Source organism: Monodon monoceros, unplaced genomic scaffold (genome assembly GCF_005190385.1).
Source record: "Monodon monoceros isolate NGI ecotype Baffin Bay Population unplaced genomic scaffold, NGI_Narwhal_1 Super_Scaffold_7, whole genome shotgun sequence".
Lineage (NCBI taxonomy): Eukaryota > Metazoa > Chordata > Mammalia > Artiodactyla > Monodontidae > Monodon > Monodon monoceros.
The window spans coordinates 70055490-70077970 of record NW_021703784.1 but is presented as its reverse complement, the minus strand read 5'-3'; the positions used below and the strand labels follow the sequence as shown (position 1 = coordinate 70077970).

Genomic DNA, 22481 nt, shown 5'->3' with positions numbered 1-22481 from the left:
AAATTCTCTTCTTGAATACTCTAAGAACTTCGTAGTTTGTCATCATAGCACTTAACACAATGTGTTATTATATATTTGCAATTGTTTTATTAAGTTCCTATCTTTCATTAAACTCTATGAGGTCAGGGCCTCTATTTTGTTCACCAACATATTCTCAAAATTTTGTATAATGCCTGGCACATAGTAAAGACTCAGCAATATTTAAATAAAGATGATAAGTGAAGATTCTATTTAAGCCTACCTTAACCATAGTGGAAACTGGATGCATTCTCCTGAGATTTTTCAAAATTGATCTTACCAGATCTGTCACAGACAGTCCAACAGCCCAAGAGGTATACCCCTTCAGCTTGATAATCTCATAGGCACTACAGTTGTGGAAAGTAAGAAAATCAAATTCATGAGAAATTGATTCAGAGAGAACATAATGTTTTTCAAGCATCTGTTCTGAAGCAATCTACATGTCAACACTACTCTTAAAATTTTCTCAGAGATGTCGTCTTGAAATTATTTATGAATAGGCAGTAAAAATTTCTATATTATTCTCATAAACTTCATTATTCACTTCAAATAATAATTCACCCTTCATTCATCATAAAGGTGGAATATTAGGTCATTGTGTCACTCAAAATGAAACTTTTAGTTTTAAATTTTTTCTTAAATGTCCAAACATAGAATCTGATCACCTTGAAAGTTGGCATATACATCTTGCTGACCACATAATATTGTTACTAAGGTGCCAGTGTAAATTTAAACTTTATATAATTGTAAGCCAAGTTACACATTTTTCCCAAGAATTATTATTAAATCAACAACATACTGAAATATGGGGAAATGTTCATAATACATTTTCAAAGGAAAATAGCATAATCCTAAACATTATGTAATTTCTTATCTCAGCCTTGTAAAAAACATAATGCATTTTTATAGGAACTTTAGAATCATATCAATCCACCAAATTATTAATAGTGATTATTTTTGAGTGACAGGCTTACAGGTGAGATTATCTTCTTTTTTTAAGTTAATTAATTAATTAATATTTTGGCTTCATTGAGTCTTCGTTGCTGCATGCGGGCTTTCTCTAGTTATGGCGAGCGGGGGCTGCTCTTCATTGTGGGCTTCTTATTGCAGTGGCTTCTCATTGCAGAGCATAGGCTCTAGGCACACGGGCTTCAGTAGTTGTGGCATGCAGGCTCAGCAGTTGTGGCTTGCGGGCTCTAGAGCACAGGCTCAGTAGTTGTGGCGCATGGGCTTAGTTGCTCTGCGCCATGTGGGATCTTCCCGGACTAGGGCTCAAACCCATGTTCCCTGCCTTGGCAGGCGGATTCTTTTTTTTTTTTACAATTTTTTTTTTTTTTTTTTTTTTTCGCGGTATGCGGGCCTCTCACTGTTGTGGCCTCTCCCATTGCGGAGCACAGGCTCCGGACGCGCAGGCCCAGCGGCCATGGCTCACGGGCCCAGCCGCTCCGTGGCATGCGGGATCCTCCCGGACCGGGGCACGAACCGGTATCCCCTGCATTGGCAGGCGGACTCTCAACCACTGCGCCACAAGGGAAGCCCGGCAGGCGGATTCTTAACCACTGCACCACCAGGGAAGCCCCAGGGTGACATTATCTTCTTTATGCTTATGAATTTTCTTATTTTCTACAATAAATATGTATTTTATTTTTGCATTGCCACCAACAGCGATCTCGGGTTTGGACTGACAGTAAAACTCAAAGGACAAAGAAGTTTTAACCTAGCTCTTATATAATTTTGAGAAAAGGATCCAGGACAAGAAACACAGAATGTACAGTATCGTTATTTGTATCAGATGGTCTTGCAACTACCTAGGCACAGTTTCAAGGCCCCAGGACTGCACACAACACACTCGGTAGCAAATTACACTGATGTGTAAATGGACAAGCTCAACACAGGAAAGCTGGGCCTGCACTACACTTATTGTGGTGTCCTGTGATTTGACTATCAATCCAAAACCAGGGGCACGACTAGAGGGCATGAGGATTGATGTCAAAATTAAAATTAACTTTCAGATCCTCAATATAACCAAGACTCTGTGGGGTAAGTAAAAAGAAAGGAAGGAAAGTTTTGCCTAGAGATTGATTGACTAGTGGTGTAGGAGCTGAAGAAAGCTTTGCAGTAGATAAGTGGGACAAATCTTACCAGTAGAATCTGGATGACAGGTTTACGCTCTCAGGAATTAACAAAATGTCTTGAGAAAGAGAAGAGGGTTGAGAAGAAAATGGCTAAAAACATACTCCTTTAGTTGCTATTAACCATCCTAATGAAATTAAAACTGCTGGTGTAAAAGGGAGGGTAGAGAACAAGCAGTTTCAAGGCTGGTATTTTAAGACAAAGACTGACCCATGCTGTAAACTAAATGCTCTATTCAGAACCTGGAAAGACATCCTATTAAATCATGATGTCACTCCCCTGCAATTGTTAGTTAGGCACTGGAAAATCAGAGGCTATAATATAAAAGAGTTGAGTCATTTTTAGATAAGTACTAGCAGTATCCTGAGGATTCTTTGTAACTATAGATCCTCTGCTAAATGAACAAGGGGCAAATAATTTAATGCTGGGCACTGCATTGTTGAGAGGACTAACTGGAATGAGTACTGATCTGTAATGTGTTGCAGTGTTTGGTATTCAAATCATACAGGACTACAGTGGAAAATGTGATCTTAATCACTATTCCCTTATAGCAGTAGTGTTTCAAATGAAAAAGAAACTAGCAGTCCCTGTAGTACAATTATCTGGGATTGGGCAGACAAAAGCCTAACACTGTGACCTCCCTATAAAGATGGGCTACTCCATGACATCTGGAAACCAGTATTGGCTAAAACATGTTCCTTTGTGGCTGGGTTATAACGGAGCCTCCAGATCAGTTAGATTCCTGCATTTACTGGGAAATGGCCTCTGGTGGTCCCTGTAACTGGAAATATATGATACAATATATGGGTAAGGGACAGTTTTGTTAAGATATGAAATGATACTGTAATATTAACATATGTTTCATTTGCTAGGCATTAATTTAATCTCTTATCCAAAGCTATGTGGCATAACAAAGGTTTGTAGGTCCCTTAAGGAAATTTAAGAAAATGAAACATACCAATAAAAATTATCACAGTGAAAAGATATTTTGGGATATTGACCTGAAACTTCCAATTGATGTGGAAATAGTTTGACTAGAAGAAGAAATAAATTTGCTTTAGAGAAACTGAACACACATATGCATCTATCAATAACTTTAATAAGGTACAAGTGATAGTAAATAAAAGGGCAAAATAAGATAGTCCAATTAGTTAAGAATTACCAAAACATCTGGTGAGGGATTCTGGTTACCTATTGGATCTTATAGATCCTGGTAATTATAGGTGTATACAAGCTTGTTTTTTTTCTATGTGTAAAATATTAGGACATGTTTGTCACAGGAATTATGAAGGATATATGATACAAAGATAATCACCCAGGTCATGGGTGAATAGTTAACAGCAGGTATGGACCCTTTCCAAAAAGGCAGGAGTATCTGGGAAGATGACTTTGAGTTTGCTTTTTCACAAAAAAGTTTTCTAGGTTTAAAAATCTAGTTAAATACCGGAGGATTCTAGGAAGGTGAAGAAGTAGGAAGCACCAGGAATCTATCTCCCCAACTAGACAATAACTGCACTGCCAGAATCTGTCTGATATAACTTTTGGTGGAACTCTGGAGTCTTCTGAAAGCTTGAAATTTCCAGGGGAAGGTTTGTATGTTAAACTGTGGTTAGTTTCAGCCAATTTCAGCCCTTAGCAGAGTAGCAGGGCTGTTTACATGTACCGAAAGCAGTTTGTGCACAGCCTGTGAAAAGCACCCTTTCCTCCAAATATCAGAGATCTGTTCTCTAATGACTGATTACTGCTTCTGATGACAGAGGGGTAGACAAAGAGGGCAAAGCCATTGTTGTTGCACCTCCCCACTACTGTTGCAAGCCTCTCCCCCTCTGGCTAAAGTAACCTCCAAGGAATGTAAAGGGCAGGCACCCTTTCCCCCTTCCCTTAATATTTCTTTTTCCCCTCATGGGAGCCAGACATTAAATACCAGAACATACAAAAGCAGTGGCATATTTGGGGGAAATAAGAAAGTAACCACGTATGCCCAGGGAAAAGCACAGGCCTAGAAACAACCTCAAAGACCTTAAAAGTACACCTCAGGTTGGTCCTTGGCACAGAAACAGCCTTCAGCAATCAAAAAACAAAAGCAATAACAACAAAAACCCACCAAACCCTGGGGAAGGGATAGAATCTGATAAAGTCGTCATACATTACTAGATTCAAACATCCAGTTTTCAACAACAGCAACAACAACAAAAGATCACAAGGCATACAAAGAAATATAAAAGTATGGCCCATTCAAAGGAAAAAATGAATCAACAGAAACTGTCCCTGGGGAAAAAAAAAACTCATGGCAGATATACTAGACAAAGACTTTAAAACAACTGTCTTAAAGATACTCAAAGAACTAAAGGAAGAGGTAGAGAAAGTCAAGAAAATGATGAGTGAACAAAATGGAAATATCAATAAAGAAATATAAAACCTAAAAAGAACCCCCACCCCCAAAATTCTAGAGCTGAAAAGCACAATAACTGAAATGAAAAAAATCACTAGATAGACTAAGAAGCAGATTTGAGCAGGCAGAGGACAGAATCAGCAAACTTGAAGACAGGACAATGGAAATTACTGACTCAGGAACAGAAAGAAAAAAGACTGAAGAAAAGTGAAAAACAAGATCATCAGCAGATTTCTCACCAGAAACTTTGGAGGCCAGAAGGTACTGGGAAGATATATTTAAAGGGATAAAAAGAAAACAACTGTCAACCAAGAATCATATCTTATACCGGCAAAACTGTTCTTCAAAAGTGAGGGAAAAATTAAGACTTTGCCAAAGAAACTAAAGCTGAGGGAGTTCATCACCACTAGACCAGTCCTGCAAGAAATACTCAAGGCAGTCCTGCAGGATGAAATAAACAATAACTTGAAGCCATGTGAAAAAATAAAGATCTCAATAAAGGTAAATGCATGGGCAGTTATAAAAGCTAGTAATATTGTAACAATGGTTTACACTTACACTTTTTATTTTCTGCATAATTTAGGAGACTAATACATTAAAAAAATTAGTCTAAAAGCTAGTATTACTGTGACTTTGGTATGTAACTCCCATTTTCAAATTTAAGAAACAATTGCATTTAAAAGAATTATTAGTTTATATTTTGGGGCAAACAGTGTGCAAAGATGCAATTTTGTGACATCAACAATCAAAAGGGGTGAGGATAGAACTATGAAGAAGCAGAGGTTTTGTATGTTATTGAAGTTAAGCTGGTAGAAATTCAAATAAGAGTATTATAACTTTAGGGCGCTAAAGGTAATCCCCCATGGCAACCAAAATGAAAATAGCTATAATAGCTATAGGATATATACAAAAGAAAATGAGACAGGAATTTAAATATTTCACTACAAAAAACAAACACAAAAGAAGACAGTAATGCAGGAAATGAGAAACAAGAAGCTCTAAAGCATATAGAAAACAAATAGCACAATGACAGAAGCCCCCATTATCAGTAATTACTTTAAATGTAAACAAATTACACTCTACAATCAAAAGAGACTGACATAATGGATCAAAACACATAAGCCAAGTACATGCTGTCAACATGAAACTTACTTTAAAGCCAAAGACACAAATAGATTAAAAGTGACAGAATGGAAAAAGATATTTTATGCAAATAGTAACCAGTTATCTGACTAATGTCAGATAAAATAGACTTCAAATCAAAAAAGTTTACAATAGGCAAAGAAGGACATTACATACTAATTAGAGGTTCAATAAAGAAAATGAAAGGAAATAAAACTAATTATAAACATGTATGCATCTAATAGCAGACCATCAAAATACATGAAGCAAAAACTGACAAAACTGAAGGGAGAAATAAGACAGTTCTACAATAATAATTGAAGACTTCAATACCCAACTTTCAATAATGGATAGATCAATCAAACAGAAGGTAAGTAAGGAAATAGAGAATTCAACACCACAGACCAACTAGATCTAACAGACAAATGGAACACTTTACCCAACAATAACAGCATCTACATTCTCCTCAAGTGCACATGGGATATTTTCGAGAATAAACCATACATTATGCCACAAATTAAGTCTCAATAGATTTAAAAAGACAGGCATCATACAAAGTATATTCTCTGACACAACGAGGTGAATTTAGAAATCAATAACAGAAGTAACACTGGAAAATTCACAAATCTGTGGAAATTAAAAAGCACACTCTATAACAACCTAATGGATCAAAGAAGAAAGCACAATGGAAATTAGGAAATACTTAGAGATGAATGAAAATGAAAACATAACATAAAACTTATTGGTCAGAGAGAAAGCAGTGCTAAAGGGTAAACTTATAGCCATACATGCTTACATTAAAAAACACAAAAGATGTCAATCTAACATTACAACTTAAGGAACTAGAAAAAAAAGAACAAATTAAACCCAAATCTAGCAAATGGAAGTAAATAATGAAGACCAGAAATAACAAAATAGAGAATGGAAAAACAATAGAAAAAAATCAATGGTTCTTTGAAAAGATCAACAAATTGACAACTTTTAGCTAGATGAATTAAGAAAAAAGAGAGAAGACTCAAATTACTAAAATCAGAAATGAAAGTGGAGCCATTATTACTGAGTCTAAGCATTACCCATTTACCAAGGCCAGACAAAGTCACTATAAGAAAAAAACTAGAGGCGGAGGCACCACACGGGCCCGGGCAAGCTTCTGGGTTGGAGCCGTATGCCACGGCCTAGCATGTCGGAAACGGATGAGGAGCAGCCCATGGAGACAATGGGCGCCACCGACAGCGGACACGAGGCCACCACTGAAGGCAAGTCGCCAGCCGGCACTGGGGTCACAGTGGGTGCTGAAGGCGGAAGCACGGCGCCCCAGGCTGGCAACCAGAACGGCACGGAGGGCTACTAGATAAACGTCAGCAAGAACAAGGAGGATGCAGGAAAACTGTTCACTGGTGGCCTGAGCTGGGATACCAGCAAAAAGGACCTAAAGGACTATTTTACCAAATCTGGAGAGGTCGTTGACTGTACAATAAAAATGGATCAAAAAAAAAATGGATCCCAGGGCTTCCCTGGTGGCACAGTGGTTGAGTCTGCCTGCCGATGCAGGGGACAGGGGTTCATGCCCCGGTCCGGGAAGATCCCACATGCCGCGGAGCGGCTGGACCCGTGAGCCATGGCCGCTGAGCCTGCGCGTCCGGAGCCTGTGCTCCGCAATGGGAGAGGCCACAACAGTGAAAGGCCCATGTACCGCAAAAAAAACAAAAACAAAAACAAAAACATACCAAGTATCTTTTCCAAACACAAGATTACAAAACTAGAAATTAACAGGAGGAAAACTGGAAAGTTGAAAAATATATGGAAATTAAACAACACACACCTGAACAACCAAAGAGTCAAAGAAGAAATCAAAAGGGAAATTTAAAAATATCTTGAAACAATGAAAATGGAAACACAACATACGAAAACTTACGGGATGAAGCAAGAGCAGTTTGTAGAGAGCAAAGTCTATACAGCATGAAATGCCTACATTAAGAAAAAAGAAAGACCTCAAATAAACAACCTCAAGGAGCCAGTAATAGAAGAACAAACCAAGTCCAAAGTTAGCAGAAGGAAGGAAATAACAAAGATCAGAGTGGAGATAAATTAAACAGAGACTAAAAGGACAATAGAAAAGGTCAATGGAACTAACACCTGGTTTTTTGGAAAGTTAAAATTGACAAACTAGACTAAGGAAAAAAGAGCGAAGACTCAAATAAAATTAGAAATGAAAACAGAGACCTTACGACTGATACCACACAAATACAAAGGATCATGACACTACTATGAACAATTATATGCCAACAAATTGGATACCCTAGAGGAAATGGATAAATTCCTAGAAACATAAACCTACCAACACTACATAATGAAGAAATAGAATAAATGAACAGACCAATAATGAGTAAAGAGATTGAATCAGTAATCAAAAATCTCCCAACAAAGAGAAGTCCAGGACCAGATGGCTTCCCTGGTGAATCTACCAAACATTTAAAGAATTAATGCCAATCCTTCTCAAACTCTTCCCCAAAATTGAAGAGTAGGGAAAACTCCCACACTCATTTTATGAGACCAACATTGCTCTAATACCAAAACCAGATAAGGCTGCTACAGGAAAACTACAGGCCAACTTCCCTGATGAATACAGATGCAAAAATTCTCAATAAAATATTAGCAAACCAAATTCAACAATATATTGAAAGGATCATAAATCATGATCAAGTGGGATTTATCCCTGGGATGTAAGGATGTTTTAACATATGCAAATCAATAAATGTGATATACCACATTAACAATAAAAATAAAAATTTTATTATCATCACAATAGATGCAGAAAAAGCAATGACCAAAAGTCAATATCTGTTCATGTCAATATCACATCAACAAAGTGGGTAGAGAAGGAATGTACCTAAACATAATAAAAGCCATATATAACAAGCCCACAACTAACATACTCCAAGGTGAAAACCTGAAAGCTGTTCCTCTAAGATCAGCAACAAGACAAGTGTTCCCACTCTCACCACTCCTATTCAACACAGTACTGAAAAGTCCTAGCCAGAGCGATAAGGCAGGAGCCAAAATGAAAAGGTATCCAAAGTAGAATAAAAGAGGTAAAACTGTCTCTGATAACAGATGATATGACCTTATTTATAGAAAATCCTAAAGACCCCACCAAAAACTAATAGAACTCATCAGTACATTTAGTGAAGTTTCAGGATATAAAATACAGAAATCAGTTGTGTTTCTATACACTAACAACAAATTACCTGAAAAATAAATGAAGAAAACAATCCCATTCACAATAATAGCAAAAACAATAGATACTTAGGAATAAATTTAATCAAAGAGATTAAATATCTGCACACTCAAAACTATAAGACTTTGATGCAAAAAAATGAAGCAGACACAAATAAATGGAAAAATATCCCATGTTCATGGATTGGAAGTAGTAATATTGTTAAAATGTTCACACTATCCAAAGCATTCCATAGATTCAATGCAATCTAAAATACCAATGGCATCTTTCACAGAAATATAAAAAACAATCCTAAAATTCATATGGGGCCACAAAAGACCCCAAATAGCCAAAGCAATCCTGAGAAAGAAGAAAAAAGTTAGAGGCATCACACTGCCTGATTTCAAACTATATTACAAAGCTATAGTAATCAAAGCAGTATAGTACTGGAATAAAAACAGACATATAGACCAATGAAACAGAATCGAGAGCCTAGAAATAAGCCCTTGCAGATACTGTCAACGGATATTTGACAAGGGAGCCAAGAATACTTAGTGGAAAAATACAGTCTTTACAATGAATGGTGTTGGGAAACTGAATAATCACATGCAGAGGAATGAAACTGGACCCATATCTTATGCTGCTCACAAAAATCAACTCAAAATGGATTAAAGCTTTAAACAGAAGCCTGAAAGTGTAAAACTCCTAGAAGAAAATGTAGGGGAAAAACTCCTTGACATTGGTCTTGGCAATGATTTTTTTGGATATGACACCAAAAGCACAAGCAACAAAAGCAAAATAAATGACTGGGACTACATCAAACAAAAAAAAAATATTTGCAAACCATGTATCTTATAAGGGGTTAATATTCAAAACATCTAAGGAACTCATACAACTCAATACCAAAAATTCCGATTTAAAAATGGGCAGAGGGGGCTTCCCTGGTGGTGCAGTGGTTGAGAGTCCGCCTGCCGATGCAGGGGACACGGGTTCGTGCCCTGGTCTGGGAAGATCCCACATGCCGCGGAGCGGCTGGGCCCGTGAGCCATGGCCGCTGAGCCTGCGCGTCCGGAGCCTGTGCTCCGCAACGGGAGAGGCCACAACAGTGAGAGGCCCGCATACCGAAAAAAAAAAAAAAGGGCAGAGGAACCAAACAGACATTTTTCCAAAGAAAACATACAAATGGTTAACAGGTGCATGAAAAGATGCTCAACTTCACTAATCATCTGGGAAATACAAATGAAAACCACAGTGAGATATCACCTGACACCTGTTAGAATGGCTATCACCAAGAGGACACATGTTGGCGAGGAGGTGAAGAAAAGGGAACACTCGTGCACTGCCTGTGGGAATGTAAATTGCTACAGCCACTATGGAAAACAGTATGGAGGTTCCTCAAAATAATTAAAAATAGAACTACCATATGACGTAGAAATCCCACTTTGGGGCATATATCCACAGGAAATGAAATCAGTATCTCAAAGAGATACCAGCACTCCCATATTCACTTCAGCATTATTCACAATAGCCAAGATATGAAAACAACCTCAATGTCCATCTACAGATAAATGTCTAAAGAAGATGTGGTATATAGATATACAATGGAATATTCAGCTACAAAAAAGAAGGAAATTTTGCCATTTGTGACATAGATGGACCTTGAAGGCCTTATGCTAAGTGAAATAAGTCTGACAGAGAAAAAAAATTACTGTATGATATCACATATGTGGAAACTAAAAAAGCCAGACTCATAGAAAGAGAGAATAGAATGGTGGTTGCCAGAGGCTAGGGGAAAGGAGAAATGGGGAGATGTTGGTCAAATGATATAAACTTCCAGATGTAAGACGAATAAGTTCTGAGCATCTAATGTTGGCTATAGTTAACACTACTGTATTTTATATATATACTTGAAAGTTGCTAAGAGGGTAAATCTTCTCTTAGTGAATCTTCTCTCTCCTTTCTTTTGTGGTGTTCCCACCACAAATAACCACGTTATATGCATTAAACTTACATGTTATATGTCAATTATATATCAGTAAAGCTGGGAAAAAAGTATTGTGTATTTGGATGGGCGCGGTTTATTGTCATAAATTTACCTAAATGACATTGTTTTAAAAAGAAAAAAAAAGGAATGGTATGGAAATATCATCCTTATGCAGTTAAACGGAGTAGAAGGGACTCACCTGGATTTGAAACAATAAGCATCTTACAGTCAGGACTATTTTGGACTATGGCAGGAATGATTGATTTCATGATATTCACATTACATTGGACCAGGTCAAGGCGACTTTCTCCTTCCTGCTGCCGTGCACCTGCTGTGACAATAACTAATTTGGAATTTGCAGATATACTGTAATCTAAAGAAGGAAACAAAAGAAACTATTTGGTCAAGACTGCCATAATCACTGTGCTTTAATTCTTTAAAAATCTATTGTATGATGATGGTATTAAAGTACTACCTTCATGTCTGGCATTTGCAGATGAACAGATTTTCCATATAGTAATGTTATCTTGTATAATCTAAAGGAAATTTTGTTACTATGATTTACCAATGTTCACATGGCTTTTTTAAAAGAAAATAATAACAGAACCTACCATGGCTTTTAGCCCACATTCTCAGTTGTTATTAAGGCCTGAGGCACTGCAAGTCAGCTCTCTGGATTTTTAGAAATACCATATGAATCAGAAGCTTAGAACTCTGAGAATTTATGTGTGTTTCATGATTCGAAGAGTGAGAATGTATTTACTTACATTATTTACTTAAAATTATTATTATAACTTGTTTATGTATTTGAGATCATAAACAAGTTCTTGATTCACACAAGAAAATTAATTACCTTCTAAATCTGATGACCAGTTGTAAAATGTTTCACCTATTAAACCCAATGACAGGGGCTTTCTTGGTGGCGCAGTGGTTGAGAATCTGCCTGCCAATGCAGGGGACACGGGTTCAAGCCCTGGTCCGGAAAGATCCCACATGCTGCGGAACAACTAAGCCTGTGCGCCACAACTACTGAGCCTGCGCTCTAGAACCCGCGAGCCACAACTACTGAGGCCCGTGCACCTAGAGCCCGTGCTCCACAACAAGAGAAGCCACCACAATGAGAAGCCCACGCACCACAACGAAGAGTAGCCCACACTCACTGAAACTAGAGAAAGCCCGCGCGCAGCAACGAAGACCCAACGCAGCCAAAACTTTTAAAAAATAATTAAAAAAAAAACAACAACAACAATATGTTACAATGCTCACTATCCCATACTGGACTTTTTAAAAACTATCATATACTTAGAAGTTATTTTCTATTTGGATGTCAAAAACTAAATTAGCTAAAATCTCTATATGCCATCTCCATTTTAAAAAAACTTATTTTTATGCTCTTTTGAAAAGGAAATTTGCTTGATTTTAAACATACTATTGCATCTCTATGATCATTCTTATATCTTTCTAATCCAATTTATAAACCGTAAACATTTGAATGGTTTTCCTGCCCCAGTAAAGATTTTAATTAGAAAGACAAACTTAGAGAATTTCATTTCTTAGGCTGGCAAGTTTCACATTAATCTAAGAGATTATCTTTCCCTTGTATCAAATAAAAGATCTACACAGGGCTTCCCTGGTGGCGCAGTGGTTGAGAGTCCGCCTGCCGATGCAGGGAACACGGGTTCGTGCCCCGGTCTGGGAAGATCCCACGTGCCGCGGAGCGGCTGGGCCCATGAGCCATGGCCGCTGAGCCTGCGCGTCCGGAGCCTGTGCTCCCCAACGGGAGAGACCACAACAGTGAGAGGCCCGCTTACCGCAAGAAAAAAAAAAAAAAAAAAGATCTACAGGAGGAAGTTCTCTTCTCTCTCTGCATACATAGTCTACTCACTCTTGCTCAAAGACCTTGCTTGACATCATCTTCCATAAAGTCTTATCTAACCACAGAAATCTAAAGTAATCTCTCAACCTCTGTGTCTCTCTCTGTAACTCTCTATCCCAGCCCCTCGTTTTCTCCCTCCTCCCCCCTCGACTTTTAGAGAATAAACTGGCAAAAAGCCTCGCAACTTCTCCAGAATCATCTCGCCATAGCTCAGATCAACTATTTGAAATATTATGTCCGACAACTTCAATTAAAGTGTATACCAGAGTAAGATATCGAGTCTTTTCACAATCTGCCAACAAGTTAACTTACTAGCTTTGTGTCTTATTTTTATTTCAGATTTTCCAGGTACCCTGATTCTGTTAATGCCATCATCTCCTTACCTGTTATTTATTTTCCTTTCTAAATATAACTCAGTCCTCCCAGAGACAGCAAACCATAGTGGTCTGGAGCAAAGGCTTCTTCAAATACCAATTCCTCTGCCAGGCATCCCCTAATTATATCATTCATAAATACTACTCTGGCTTCACTGAATTTTTATAGCACTTACTGCCTATAATTCTCACATAGTCCTTATTTATAGTGCCTTATGTTATCTTCCTGTGGTTATGTTGTATTTATACCCCTAACTTGATCATTAGATCCATAATAACAGATTCTAGTCTCATACTACCTTAAAACCTTAAAAAGGTTTACTACCTATTCATATTCAAATAACATATTAAGTTTTATCTGTTTTGAATCATAAGGTATGTATTACTTTAGATAAATATCTGACATTTATCCATGTTAATGTGTGTCCCTCTAGTTCATTCACTTTCATTGCTGTGTAATATTACAGTGCATAATTGATCAACTTAGTATTGTCATACAATGAATTATTTCCAGTTTGGGGCTACTACAAATGACAACACTATACATCCTTGTACAAGTATCTTAGTGCACATGTACACAAATTTCTCTTGGGAATATACCTAGGAGTGCAATTTCTAGGTTTGGGATATGTTCATGTTCAACTTCACCAGGTAATGACAACTTAAAAAAAAACATAGTTTTACTATAATACATTTCTACACGTCATGCATGAGAAAACCTATTGTTCCACATCCTGACAAACAGTATTATCACACTTTTGCCAATCTAATAGGTGTGTAATGGTATATTGATATACTTTTTATTTTCTTGGTTACTAATGAGATTGTCTTTTCCTATATTTATAGGCAATTCGAGTTTCTTCTTTTGTGAAATGTTCAAGTCTTTTCCTATTTTTCTGTTGGGCTACCTATATTTATCTTATTTATTACACAAGTACTTTTAGTCTGAACACAATTCCTTTGCCAGTTGTTTATGTTGCAAATGTTTTCTCTCAGTTTACACTTTGTCTCTTCACTCTTTTAGTGCCTTTTTAAGAACATAAACACTACACTTTATACTCTTTCCTTTACTGTTTATGCTTTTTGTGTCCTTGTGTTTAATAAATTCTTCCCTATCCTGATGTCATAAAGATATTCTATGTTATCTTCTAAACAGAAGCTTTGAAGTTTTGCCTTTCATATTTTTGGTCTTTAACCAATCTGGAATTGTGTGTGTTATCAAGAAACGGTTCAGAGGACTTCCCTGGTGGTCCAGTGGCTAAGACTCTGTGCTCCCAATGCAGGGGACCCAGGTTCGAGCTCTGGTCAGGGCACTAGATCCCACATGCCGCAACTAAAGATCCTGCATGCCGCAACGAAGATCCGTTGCAGCCAAATAAATTTAAAATTTTTTTTTTTTTTTAAAAAGGAAAGGGTTCAATTTTATTTCTTTCCATAAAAACAACTATTGCCTAAGAAAAAGAATTTATAAGTCTGCAAATTTCCCATTGATCTACAATATGATCAGTGTTATATAACAATCTTTTGTTTGTCTCTGCACTTAATTAGTGTAGCTTTGTAAAAAGTCTTGATACCTGGTAAAGCAAGTTCTCACCACCTTGTTCTTTTTCAAGAGTATTCTTGACTGCGCAGCCCAGGCTGTTGCCATGGTGAAGGTGAGCAAAGGCTGCAGCAGCTCTTCAAGGGTGGGCACTTTCCCATCCACTGGAGCTCTGTTCCTTTTAAGATTTACCTGGGATTTGAGAAGAATGCCTGAATCTACTGTTTTGAACCTGCTTTGGGGATAAAGGACTATTTGGTCATCTGGATTTGGAAGCGATCAATGGACAGGAAGAGCATGGAAGGTGTGCACTCTGCCTGGGAGGTGAAATGGAACATCTTTCAGACATTTACCAGTTGGATGGCACAGGGTTCTCACTGCACAGCTGCATCTGTGGCAGAGTGGAACCTCTACTGACTTATTTATGATAGACTGTATCAAAATAAGTGTTTTTAACAATGTTTTAAAAAAGTATCTTGTCTATTCTTGGACCTTTGAATCTTTGAATGAATTTTAGAATTAGTTTATTATGTACAACAACAACAACAATAAAACTTGTTGGGTTTTGACTGTGATTGCATATAATCTATAATCAATATGGGAAGAACAGACATCTTACAATATTGAGACTTTTATGAACAAGGCATATCTCTTCATTTATTTAACATCTTTCAATGAGGCTGTATTATTTTCTGCATAAAAGCTCTTATACCATGTCTTGTTAGATTTATTCCTAGGTACTTCCTATATTTGATAACAATACCTTTAAAATTTTTTGCTTGTTTTTGAATAGATTTTTAATAATAATAGTTAATATTATTAATAGTTAATATTAATAGTTAATAATTATTAATAGTTAATAATTTTGTGTCTGGCATCCTTGCTAAACTCTTATTTAGTTCTATATGTTGTCCCTCTTCTTATATTTATCTTCTTTTTGATTTTTTTATAAAATCAAAAAGTATGTTTTTATAATTTTACTTCTTCCCCTTTACTAAAAGGATTGATTCAGATACTTATCCTGCCATATGACTAGAAATTAAAGGCTGAATGATTTTTTAAAGTATTTTAATATAGGAGTAGTTCTTTTAACTTGACTCCACTTAATAAACTCAACAGATTAACTGATGTAAAACATACTGATACCCAAGGCACACTGAACACTCTCAACTAGGAGACTTCTGTCTAGTGCATCTGTATACTTCTGTCCATGAGTTGCTGCATATCAAGAATCTGTCACGCTTATACCCAAATATATTTATGCCAGGTATAGCTATTAATTATATAATATGATGTAAATCACTAAAATATGAGGGTGAAAGAAATACACGGTAAAGGTAAACACTACATTCGGGATTGAGATATGAATAGATGTAACACACAGAATGTATCAAGTGAATTGGTAATGTTTTATTTCTTTTGCTGGGTGTTGGATACACTGATGTTTGTTATACTTAAAACTTTTTATATCTGAAGTATTTCATAATTAATTTTTTTAATGATTGTTACTATGAAAATTAAGTTGAATGCCTTAGAAAGACATATTAAAAGAAGGTTGTTTAAAAATCTTCCTCTTAGGTATGAGAGACATAAAAATGGAGAAGAACCATAAAAATTTAATAGAATTTTGTGATTAGACTGCTTCATGAGTATCTTTAAATTAATTACAGTATTTTAAAGAAATAGAAATGATTACTACTGGTGTGCTATAAAAAACACACTGCAAAACTCCAATCAGCTGAGCCATACTCAAAGTCCTTGCCCTACAATCAGAAAATCAGCAAATGAAGTTCTAAGTACATTAACATGTTTAGGTCAATATAAAATTTTATGATGGTTCTTTCTAACAGGCATTTTTAAATTAAGTAACCACTTTCAGTTCCAATCATGTTAGATAAGAGGGATTCTAGCAGAAAGTACATCTGTTGAATCACATTACCAAAAAGCACACTACATACATCAGTGTATGATAAAAGTTATTTTTCCTAATACTCTAAGGCTTCTTAGTTGGCCAACACATGATGCTAATGCTAATGGGGCTAAGCTCTCCATTTCCTCTTCTATAGCCTCAAACTATACCCTGAAACCTGATCCTCTAAAAACACACATCAAAAAAACAGGTTAGGAACTTCCTTGGTGGCATAGTGGTTAAGAATCAGCCTGCCAATGCAGGGGACACGGGTTCGAGCGCTGGTCCGGGAAGGTCCCATATGCCACTGAGCAACTAAGCCCACGCTCCACAACTACTGAGCCTGCGCTCTAGAGCCCGCGTGCCACAACTACTGAAGCCCGTGAGCCTAGAGCCCGTGCTCCGCAACAAAAGAAGCCACTGCAATGAGAAGCCCGTGTACTGCAACGAAGGGTAGCCCCCGCTCGCCACAACTAGAGAAAGCCTGTGCACAGCAACGAACCCCACACAGCCAAAAATAAATAAATAAATAAAACAGGTTAAAGAATATAGATAAATGTATCAGTAATATTACAAAACTATTCAAGACTGCATATCCTTGAGAAAATATATGACTGAATGGCAAGTTTAAAAAGCATTTATATGTCAGTTGTGTAAAAAACAAACGAAAAAAGGAAAGAAACAAAACCATTAACAGACGAGATTTAAAATTTTCTTCATACTTTTTTTGTATGTACCAAATTTTCTCCAATTAGAATGGAATGTTCTTTTTTTTTTTTTTTTGCAGTACGCGGGCCTCTCACTGTTGTGGCCTCTCCCGTTGCGGAGCACAGGCTCCGGATGTGCAGGCTCAGCGGCCGCGGCTCACGGGCCTAGCTGCTCCGCGGCATGTGGGATCTTCCTGGACCGGGGCACAAACCCGTGTCCCCTGCATTGGCAGGCGGACTCTCAACCACTGCACCACCAGGGAAGCCCCTGGAATGTTTTTTTTCAAAAAATTAACCTTCTAAACTATATGTCCTAATTACAGTAGTGCTATTTTTAAATTTTATATTTATTGACAACAGTTTGATAAACTTCATTACTTGTTTTTAAAGCTCTGAAAATAACTTTATAAAACTAACCTTTTCCAGAAACAAACTTTGAAGTATTAAAGAAAAGACTGCCATGCTGAAGATCCATTGTTTCTCCCTTCAGTTTGTCCACTGCAACATCAACAAGGGCAAGCTCATCAGCCAAATCCTAAAATACATGAAAGTCCTGAATAAAATGTTCCCATTTCAGTTTTAGGAGAAAGAGAAAAAATTTTGTGTGGTTATTTTATAATCAAAGGAGTGTTACATTTTTAATAGAAAAAGTGGTATAAAAATAATGGTCTTTATGGGAGTTCCCTGGTGCCCTAGTGGTTAGGATTCTGAGCTTTCACTGCTGTGGCTCCGGTTCAATCCCTCAGTCGCTGGTAGGCGAACTGCAAGCTGCAAGGCATGGCCAAGAAGCCTTTTAATGTGCCTAGAGAGACCAGAAGTTAAGGTAAACAACAGAGTGTAGCAAAAATTATTAATTGCTTTGCCTTCGTGTAATTGTTAAGTTTTTTAGAATTGGTTTTCTTCCACTTCAGGTAACAGTATAAAACGAATGAAAAGTTATGAAATCCTTTCAAAGGTTTTTATTATATTTAACCCTTATGCCTAATTTCTGAATTGGTTGAAGTTGTTTTTAGTATGAATGCTTATGGCCAAAATATAAAGGTAGCCACCTGTGGGAAGCCATTTCATGTGGCTCAGTATATTACAATCAACGTCCGCCCTCCAACCTAGGGGTAGATAAGCATATACCAGACCCAACCAATTGTTCCATCCTTCCTTCTGGCTGCATCAATTAGTTCACAAATGGGTATATGGCCCAGGCATAACAAATGAGCACAATGTCTATGAGGTTAGAAAATGGAAGATGAGAAATGAAGTCTCGTTTTTCTTTGCAATCATAAGCTCTAATGATATAAGACTCTAAGAACAAACTGTACAGCCATCTTCACCACCATATACAAAGACCCTGCCCAAGAATTAAGCCAACAGAGGAAGTATGGACTAAGATATACAGAGACTGTGTCTTGATATGTCTGAATTCCAGAATTTAGTAATATCTGAAGCTAGCTCTACTGAGATTTTTTTCCAGTTACATGAACAATACACCGTCTCTATATACTGTACTATAATTTATTGGGGTTTCATCACATGCAACAGAATATAGAACTAAACAAAAGGAATGCAGGGGACTTCCCTGGCGGTCCAGTGACTAAGACTCTGTGCTTTAACTGCAGGGGGCACGGGTTTAACTAAGATCCCACATGCCATGTGGCAAAAAAGAAGAAGAAGAAGAAGAAGGAATGTATTCCCTCAGATTCCAGTGGCCAGATTCCAAAGGTGAACAGTAAGGGAAAGGAATCAAAGTCCCTATTTACTACTGTTCCCCACCCCACCCTCCACATCAGGTACCATCTGGCCTTTCTGGAAAACGGTAAATTCTAAAATATACTAAATTATGTGTCATACATCAGGAATAGGATAAGGATAAGGAGTTTCATCCAAAAGAATCATATATCACTTTTCAGCTAACTGATAAGAAAACCAGATCATGCTTACAGATCCATTTTTACATCTGTGTATCTGTCTGGTCTGGACAGAAAAACAGAAACCACTCTAAGCATTTCAACAGAAGGAATTTAATATAGGGAATTGGTTAGACAGATGTTGAACGGCTGAAAGAACAGAAGGGGAACATTTATGGTAACCCAGAGATAGTAACTGCAGCTTGAAGCTACCACCCCCAAGGCTGAGGAAGCAGAGAGTCTAAAGGAGGTGCTTCATGGAACTAGGCTCAGACTCTGGAAGAGGCAAAATCTGCCTACTGCTCATACCACTAAACGGACAAGATGAGGTCAATGCTGGTGGCTCCAAAAGAAAGTGGAGGTTAGAACCAACTGCTACCTTTGGGACAAAGGGATACAGCTGGGATGACAGTGAACAGAACAATAAGCAAACAGGAAGCAGCAGGTCATGGTTCTCCTCCTGTCTCCCAACTTTCCTCTAGTGTTCCCTATTGGCAGAACCTAACAAGATGCCAACTGGCAAAGGAGAAAACGATTATGTGGAGATCCAGCGCCAGCATCACAAAACAGAGTATACAAAGTTGAATTTGGAGCTGAGTGCCAGTAAGTTAATAACCAACACAGCCTGCTTTTAAATTATATTTCCAACTTGATTTATCTCCCTTCTCAACAGGTTACCAGAAAATTCTCTCAAGGGAATCTTTCCATCCCCATTTGTCTTGACTGTCAAAGACGGAGCTCAAATAATCCCTAAAAGTTTTTATTTGTTTTTTAAGAATTAACTACATCTATATGAGCCATTTCTCAAATACAATTCCAAATAGAGAGCCTGGGATTGTTAAGCCTACCAGAATCTAAAGGAATAGTTAAGAGTATCCCAGGATCTTTTCTCTAGGGAGGTCCTGAGTAACCATAGTAAGGTAGAGAGATAGAAAAAAAAAATTAATCTAAGGAAAACTGCTAGGCACTTTGCTCTGTACAGGACAAGGAAGTAGGTTGTACTGCTATCCACTCCTAAAAACTTTACATGTCCTGATAAAACCTTTAAAGTCCACCTTTCATGAAATATGCAGGTGTCATGGTATTCATTACAGCCCTTATGACCCTTCACATCAGTGGACTATATGAATATGAATATTTTAATATCTTTCATCACTTTCCATTTATCCCACAATTTACATCAATGTGACTTGAAGACAAGGTCCTGAACTACTCTCCTTCATTTGGACATTTGCCAGGGTACAATGGATTCTAGTAGAAAATAAATGGGCTTTAACAACTGACCTTCTCGTACAATTTGAGTTCTGAGATTTCATGATAATATTCCTTGGAGTAGGCTTTTATTGATTCATTGTGTTGAGCCCTCAGTGAATTCTTCATATCTGCAAACTCATGTCCTTTTATCTCTTGAATAATTTTCTTCCCTCTCTTATTTCTTACTGAAATGTCAATCAACTACTGGACCTCCTGACTGACCCTCTAATTTCATCTCTTTTCTATATTCCATCGTTGTCTGACAGTCTGCTATCTAGCAGTCCAGAGGGAGTAAGAAGATTCTTGCCTCACTGTCGAACATGCAGACGTTCAATGAGTTCCTTCAATGAAGTCCGCCTGCCGATGCAGGGGACGCAGGTTCATGCCCCAGTCTGGGAAGATCCCACATGCCATGGAGCGGCTGTGCGCGTGAGCCATGGCCACTGAGCCTGCGCGTCTGGAGCCTGTGCTCCGCAACGGGAGAGGCCACAACAGTGAGAGGCCCGTGTACCACAAAAAAAAAAAAAAGAAAAAAAAGAAATAGAAAAATCCATTCTAAAATTCATATGGAATCTCAAGAGACTCTGCATAGCTAAAACAATCTTGAAAAGGAACGAAGCTGGAGGTCTCAAGCTTCCTGATTTCAATACTTATTACAAAGCTACAGTAATCAAAACAGTGTGGTACTAATATAAAGAGATATGCAGACCAATGGAACAGAACAGAGAGCCCAGGGGGAAAAAAACCTCTCACATATATGGTCAGATATTTTTTGACAAGAGTGCCAAGATCATTCAATAGGGAAAGGACAACATTTTCAACAAATGGGATAACTGGATATTTATGTGCAAAAGAATAAGGTTGGACTATTTACATTATACCATAGACAAAATTAACTAAAAATGGATCAAAGACCTAAATGTAAGACCCAAAACTATAAAACTCTTACAAGAAAAGATAGAGGGAAAGCTTCATGACATTGGATTTGGCAATGATTTTTGGATATGACACCAAAAGCACAGGCAACAAAAGTAAAAACAGATAAATTGAACTACATTAAAATTTAAAACTTCTGTGCATCAAAGGACACAACCAACAGAGCAAAAAGGAAACCCAAGGAATGGGTGAAAATATTTGAAAACCATTTACCTGATAAGCAGTTAATATTCAGAATATAAAAAGTACTCCTACAACTCAAAAACAAATGAAACCCCAATTTAAAAATGGGCAAAAGGACTTCCCTGGTGGTGCAGTGGTTCAGAATCTGCCTGCCAATGCAGGGGACACAGGTTTGATCCCTGGTCCAAGAAGATCCCACATGCTGCGGAGCAAGCAAGCCTGTGTGCCATAACTACTGAGCCAGCGCTCTAGAGCCTGCAAGCCACAACTACTGAGCCCGTGTGCTGCAATTACTGAAGCCCACACGCCTGGCGCCCATGCTCTGCAACAAGAGAAGCCACCGCAATGGGAAGCCCGTGCACCGCAATAAGAAGCCCACACACAACAATGAAGAGCATCCCCCGCTCGCCACAACTAGAGAAAGCCCGCACACAGCAACAAAGACCCAGTGCAGCCAAAAAATAAATAAATAAAAAATAAAAAATAAAAATAAAAATGGGCAAAAGATTTGAAACAGACATTTCTCCAAAGCTATACAAATGGCCAACAAGTACATGAAAAGATATTCTGGAAATAGAAAGGAAAATTAAAGGACTTCCATTGTTATTTTATCAAATTTGGTACTTTTTATTTTATAATGAGAATGTAATGCTTATATAATTAAAAAAAATTTTTTTAAGTATAAGCCATTGGGAAATATGATTTTCACCCATTACTCTTCAAGGAAGACAAAGTGCTGAATCACTTTAACAGAAAATGTTATACTATTAACAAAATAATATAATCAGTGTGTCTCCTAGGAATAAATTTAAATAGTCTGGCAATGCCTAACAGATGGTAAACTCCAAATAAATGTTTCTTGAATTGTGTAAAAATCAGATGATACTTATTTGCTCCAAGGGATTAACCCTGCAACCCTGCACTCATGATCATCT

At 37.5% G+C, this 22481-nt stretch overlaps 1 pseudogene; it reads right to left on the bottom strand.

Moving 5' to 3' along the window:
- LOC114886572 overlaps window positions 1–22481 on the bottom strand; it is a 59137-nt pseudogene that overhangs the window by 36475 nt on the left and 181 nt on the right.